Consider the following 6,773-nt stretch of genomic DNA (forward strand, 5'->3'; position numbering starts at 1 on the left):
AGTAGACAGCCTTCACCCACTTTCACTCCAACAGCCCACTATCCAAAATCTTTCTTTCTCCAGGTCTATTGTTCCTAGTATTCATTTATCCAACAATGTGAGTGATAATAACACAGGAGAGTAAAACAGGATGAATGAAAATGATGCACCCACAGACTAAGGACCCTACATTCCTCTGTGAAGGCCTGTGATAGTAATAGGTTCAGTAACAGCTTTTATTTGTGGAATTTGTTTTCAAGATTAGATGTAATATATTGCTAGAGAAGTGGGAAGAAAATAGAGATAAACAGTAAGGATTAATTTGTTGGGAGAAAATGAGGGATGTGTAGATTCTCAGGTCAGGTCAAGAATTATGTCCTGAATGTTCTATCAGAAACGATTTTTGACTTAACCATTTATTTTTGACCTTTTCTGAAAAGAGAAATGTAATCCTTGTTTAAAGAAACTTTTGTTTTCAGGATACAAAAGCAGTAACCTTTTTTTTTTTTCTATTGTCTAGTAGCATTCCTACCTGACATTCTACACTAAAAAGCAGTCTGAAAAAGAAATCACAAAAATAACCCCATCTACAATAATTTCAAAAATAAAATAATGCTTAGGAGTAAATTTAAGCAAGGAAGTGAAAGATCTATTAGTTCTCCTAGTTTTGTGGTGGACTCTTTAGGATTTTCTGTATATAATATGATAACAAGTGTTAGCGAGGATGTGGAGAAAACGGAATGTTTACTGTTTGTGGGAATGCAAATTAGTAAATAAGTTTGGGAAAGAGTATAGGAGTTCATCAAAAAAACTAAAGATAGAATTAATCGGCTGGCGCCGCGGCTCAATAGGCCAATCCTCCGCCTAGTGGCACCGCCACACCAGGTTCTAGTCCCGATCGGGGCGCCGCATTCTGTCCCGGTTGCCCCTCTTCCAGGCCAGCTCTCTGCTGTGGCCAGGGAGTGCAGTGGAGGATGGCCCAAGTACTTGGGCCCTGCACCCCATGGGAGACCAGGATAAGTACCTGGCTCCTGCCATCGGATCATCCCAGTGCGCCGGCCGCGGCGGCCATTGGAGGGTGAACCAATGGCAAAGGAAGACCTTTCTCTCTGTCTCTCTCTCTCACTGTCCACTCTGCCTGTCAAAAAAAAAAAAAAAAAAAAAGACTTAATCATATGACCCAACATCCCATTACCATCCCTGAGTCTATATTCCAAGGAGTTGAAAATCAGGATGCACATGTGATGTACTCATTTCCATATTCAGTATAGCATTATTCAAAATAGCTGATATTTTTAAGTGTATATAAACAGATTAATCCAAGTGTATATACACAAATTAATTCATTAAAATGTGAGATATACATACATGTATATATTTAGATGAGATAGATATTGGAATATTATTCAGACTTAATTTTAAAAACAAGGAAATTCTGTCATTTGCAACTACATGGATGAACCTAGAAGACATTTATGTTAAGTGAAATGAACCACACACAGAGAAACAAATACCAACTGATGTTACATCTGTGGAATATAAAAGTCTTGAACTTATAGACATGGAGGGCAGAATGGTGATTACCAGAGATGGGATGGAGCACATAGACAGGCAAAGGGGAGCTGTTTGCGAATGAGTTATGAAGTTATAACTAGGTACAAGGGATTCTATTACACAGCAGGGTAACTCAGCTGAAATGATGCATATGTTAAAAGGGCTAAAAGAAGATTTCATGCTTGCATCCCAAAGAAATAATAATATTCTAGGTGAGAATATGTTAATTACTTGTCTTGATCACTTGATCACTTGATCACCTCTAATAAAATACTATGTTTATTCTTTCAGCTAAAAATATAATTCTAAAAAAGAAAAAAGGCAACTTTTATATTCAAATTCTAAAATAACAGACAAAAATAAAAATAAACTGTGTCCCATCCTAAAAGAATAAAATTATAGAGGAAAATGATCTTCCTAGATTTTTCATGAGAAATATGGTATATATTTAGTAATTATACTCACAGATAACCATATAAATTATTAAACGGTAAAAATAATCAGTTTGAAATGTCAACTGAAGGTGACATTAACAGAAATTATTCTGCTATGTTAACATTTTTAAATAATTCTAAAAGTTAAATTCTTTATATACTTTTCCAACACCTACATTGGTACTCTATTCTGTTTAAATTGGAAGTTCTAAGAGGGCAAGGTCTTTGATTTTAAGTTCTTTGATTTTTCAAAGTCAGTTCAACATTTATCGGATTTTGATAATCCCTAACAGTTTCATGAGCTAGCATATTTATTTCCAGGTAGATATTAATCCAAAAATTGTACCTATAGAAAGCTATCTTCCCACAAATACAGTATCTTTACTCCATGTGTGCTTCAGCTGGTATTAGGCATTTGAAATATAAAATCTACTTCCTTACCATAAATATCAGGCTGGCACTGTGGTGTAGTGGGTAAAGCTGCCGCCTGCAGTGCCGGCATCCCATTTGGACATTGGTCCTAGTCCTGGCTGCTCCACTTCTGATCCAGCTCTCTGCTATGAGAGATGGCAAGGTAGTGGAAGATGGCCCAAGTCCTTGGGCCCCCGTACCTGCATGGGAGACCTGGAAGAAGCTCCTGGCTTTGGATTGGCGCAGCTTCGGCCATTGTGGCCATCTGAGGAGTGAACTAGTGGATGGAAAACTTCTCTTTCTCTCTCTCATTCTCTGCCTCTGCATCTCAGTAACTCTGCCTTTCAAATAAATAAATACATCTTTTTTAAAAAAGACATTTATAAGTATGATTGTCAGCTCAACAAAAATGTTTTTAAAACAATTAGGTGTCTTATTGTGATTATCTTAAGTACATTCCAAATGCTTAGTATTCTCACCCCACATAAACAAAGCATTGTTGCGTGACATTGCTACCCTGATATTTACACTAAAAAAGAGAAATAAGAGAATCCCTGGTCCATAGACAACAAAACTGACATTTCTCAGATCTCAGCAAAGATGAAAGTCATGAAATTGGTCCCTATGCATGTTTTTTCCCAACAGTAATCTTTGCTATTATCTTTTAGAATTGTGCCTAATATCATTTTTCCCTTCTTTTGGAAAGTTGAGCAAACTCTCCTCTATTTATCTCTTTGCTTGTGAATATCTGGAGGAAGAAATACAACTAATTTTGGAAGTCATAGGTTAGCATCCTCTCTGTTAGCAAACAAAGTGTGGAGTCACTAGCATCTGAGACAATGGATGCTGTTGGGTTCCAACTCATAATCTAAGAATACTCATTTGTTGACTCCATTAGAGGTCACATGTCAGGCCACAAATTGCTGTGCAACAGTGCTGAAAAAAGGGAAAAATTTATACACTGGTCTGAAGAGGCCAACAAAAACTGAGATTACATATTCTCTGACATATATAAGCAAGTGAAGTAAAGTCAATTCTGATGAAATGAGGTCCTTTACATTAAAAAATAACTCTGTCCTGTAAGTGATAGATTTAGAATTGTTATTTTGCTTTTAGGAAATCTATGAAAGGAAAAATAATAAAAAAAAAACATTCCTCATGTCCCAGAACAAGGGCAATAACTCATATAAAAAATACCTCTTTAGAGATCACATGCATGTTTTTATTTGCATAAATCAATTTCATTCTGTCAATGTCTCATTTGGAAAGCAACAACTGTAGGAGAACTCTCTTGGTAAATGTCAAAGGAGTCATTTAGAGAAAAAAAATTGCACAAATTTTCTATCAGATCTCAATACTATGAAAAGAAGGAACAAACTCTGACATTCTGTTTTGTCCAGCAGCAATCCAAATAAAATAGTTTGCACCTTGGGAAGGGGCTCAAGTTATATATCCATTACTGGTGCTACAGCACCATGGAATGACTGAAATAATGCATTCAACTTTCTTCAATCCTACCCCACCTTCATCTCAGAGTCAAGTCAATGACTGTTACTTATAGGAGTATGGCTGCTGAGCAGAGGACTGGATGTCAGTCTTTTCTAGTTCCCCAGCCAGTTCTGCTGTTAAAATCATGCTGTTAAAAAACTATGAAAACATAGATGATAGCTTTGAGTTGAACCAGCAGATTTGTGCAGTCCTTGTGCTGATGGTATTATTGCTGTATGTGTTTGATCTGTGCTCACTGTATCACAAGTTTTTGGAAAATTTATCTTTATTAATTAGATGCAAAATACATGGTTTTTATTTCTATATCCATAAGCTTTAAATATCATAGCAATGGCAGGCATTTGGCACAACCATGAAGACAACACTTAAGACACTCATATTCCATATTAGAATACCTGTATTCAAGTCCTAGCTCCTCTTCAGATTCCAGCTTTCTGCTGATGTACACATTGGAAGATAGCAAATACTTGCTCAGGTACTTGAATATCTGACAACCCACTTGGGAGACAGAGATGGAGTTCCAAGCTCCTGGCTTTGGCCTGATCCTGCCCCGGTTGTTTTGGATCTTTGGGGAGTGAAGCAGCAGACAGAAGCTCTCTGTCTTTCTATGTCTGCCTCTGTTTCTCTGCCTTTCAAATAAAATTGAAATTAATTAAAGTATCGTGGCAACTTGTTACATAGGCCATTCTACTTACAAAGAATTTTATTAAGATAAATCTAGGTGTCAATTATCACTATAATACATATCTTTTAAGAAGTATTTGAATATCTGATAATTATTAAATATTGACTCATAAAACTAATGCAACTGTAACGTTAGTGATTAGGGAAAAATAAATAGGGTCTGTGGAAACAGAAAATATAATACAGTGGTAAACTATGCCAACCAGGTTGCTTATTTGTGCAATATTTTCTTGGTCTAGACTCTACTATTATGTCTTTATTATTTCTTGTTTCAATATCCAAATAAGAAATCTAGCCACACCAAACCTCATAGAGATAACTGGATGTTGTGTATTTTTACTCAAAAATTACTGTTGATTTTCATAACTATAACATGAAAGGAATAAATAATCCATTTTTCTTGCAAACTACCATTATTTACCATTACTATGTAACATCTAGCTTGAGTACAGTAATAATACATGTATTTGTATAGGTCAAATGTGAATTTAGATCAACATAAGTAATTATTATGAAGAGTACTTTCTCTGAAATGATGTCCAAAATTCTACACTATACTAAAATACTTATTAGATCAAATTTCTACATTATCAATGTTAGGAATGTTAATTCTGAACATTATACAGAAAAAAGTAGAACATAAAGTCAAGACATTTAAAGTATGTTTATTTTTTGGGATCCTGACTCTTGGATTGAAATATCTGAAGATCACTGAAAGAAGAAGGGAACACAAACAAAAAAAGATTTATCTATAAAAATATGATCACAATTTTTTATTTCATCTTCACATATTAGGAGAGTCAAGGTATCTTAATGTAATCATTTATTTGTGATATAACTAATGTACATGAAAGAAATATGCTAAGACCCAACTCATAATACTGAGAAATAATTTAGTAATTTTTAAGTTGAAAATGTGGAGTTAAATATCTGTATCTACATCTTTAGATAATAACAATTACTGGATTTACATAAAACATTTAACTACTCTTTCCTCTCTTAAAAATTATTTAAAAAGGCAAAAACAATACTGCTCTAAAAATAACAGTTATTTTAGTTATAGTTAGATACATGTATGCACATTAAATGCCTACTCTAGGCTAGGCATTATACTAAGTATTTTACAAGTTCTAGTTCATTTAATTACGAAAATGATTGCCAAGGAGTTGAATATAGCTCCTCTAACTGAGACTTAGAAATAATAAATAACTTACCCTGACAGGATAAGACAGCTATTGAAGTAGCAGGTACTCAACTACATGTACATGCCTACTCTTCCATTTAGCAAATTCTGTTTTGCATTGTTGCCAGATCATCTAGTTACTCTCAGTAAAACACTCATATATTCATTTTATTAACATCTGCCATCAATGGTTCACTAACCATATTTTGATCCAGGGTAACTAGCTTTCTGCACAGATGTGAATTGAAAACTGTTCTAGCCTCCTTAAAATTCAGAGTTCACAACCTGAGCATGTATTGCAGATCCTTGCTTCTTGTCTGTTCCTTCCCTAGATATAAATCGGGGCATTAGTGCAAAGCTGAAGCTACCAGGAAGATAGTACCATATTCTGGCTGTTAATGCAAAGAATATACAGCCTCTAGAAGAGCTGCACTTAAAATCCACGGGCACTTAAAATCCACCAGCATTCTGGCTGCAACTTTAAAAGTGCTTTCCAACTATCTGCAGATTCTGGGTGATGATGGTGTGGTGTATCAAGATGACTGGATTCCACTTCTACATGCCTTTGGCATTCTGGACTCCTTATTATGAGGTGATGTTACCCAAGATTCCATTAGGTCACTAAGTCTTCTGTGATCTCTTGAATAAGTGTCCTGGCTGAAGCGGCAGGTGCATAAGGGAACCCAGATCAGAAATACGTATCAATTATAGTAAGGGTGAAACATTGCTCTTTTGCAGTATGAGAGGGATAAACAACTTGCCATACCATGGCTTATTGTTGTTAAGTATCGTACCAAATTGAGGAATCAGCTTCTGTCTCTGATATTTACAGTTTAAATACTAATGTTTCACAACAGTGAAATCATTCTTATTGAGAAATTTTATAGCATTAGCCCTGTTTATAATTTCTAATTCTACTACCATGACATAGACCCATTTTACAAGGTATAAACTGGCTGACAAGCAACAGAGAGCTTGTTTAATTCATTTTTTTTCAGTGTATGCACTCTGCAGGACAT

General features: G+C 35.2%; 1 long non-coding RNA gene across 1 annotated transcript; it reads right to left on the reverse strand.

Annotated features, from left to right (window-relative positions):
• Positions 1-2,134: 2,134 nt before the first annotated feature.
• Positions 2,135-6,557, reverse strand: LOC138849429 (uncharacterized). Its single transcript, XR_011388300.1, has 3 exons — positions 5,786-6,557; positions 4,283-4,516; positions 2,135-2,719 (listed from the first exon to the last, which is right to left on the reverse strand). It is a non-coding gene; the product is annotated as an uncharacterized lncRNA (long non-coding RNA).
• Between the last annotated feature and the right edge of the window lie 216 nt (positions 6,558-6,773).

This window comes from Oryctolagus cuniculus, chromosome 4 (genome assembly GCF_964237555.1).
Source record: "Oryctolagus cuniculus chromosome 4, mOryCun1.1, whole genome shotgun sequence".
In the NCBI taxonomy this organism is placed as follows: domain Eukaryota; kingdom Metazoa; phylum Chordata; class Mammalia; order Lagomorpha; family Leporidae; genus Oryctolagus; species Oryctolagus cuniculus.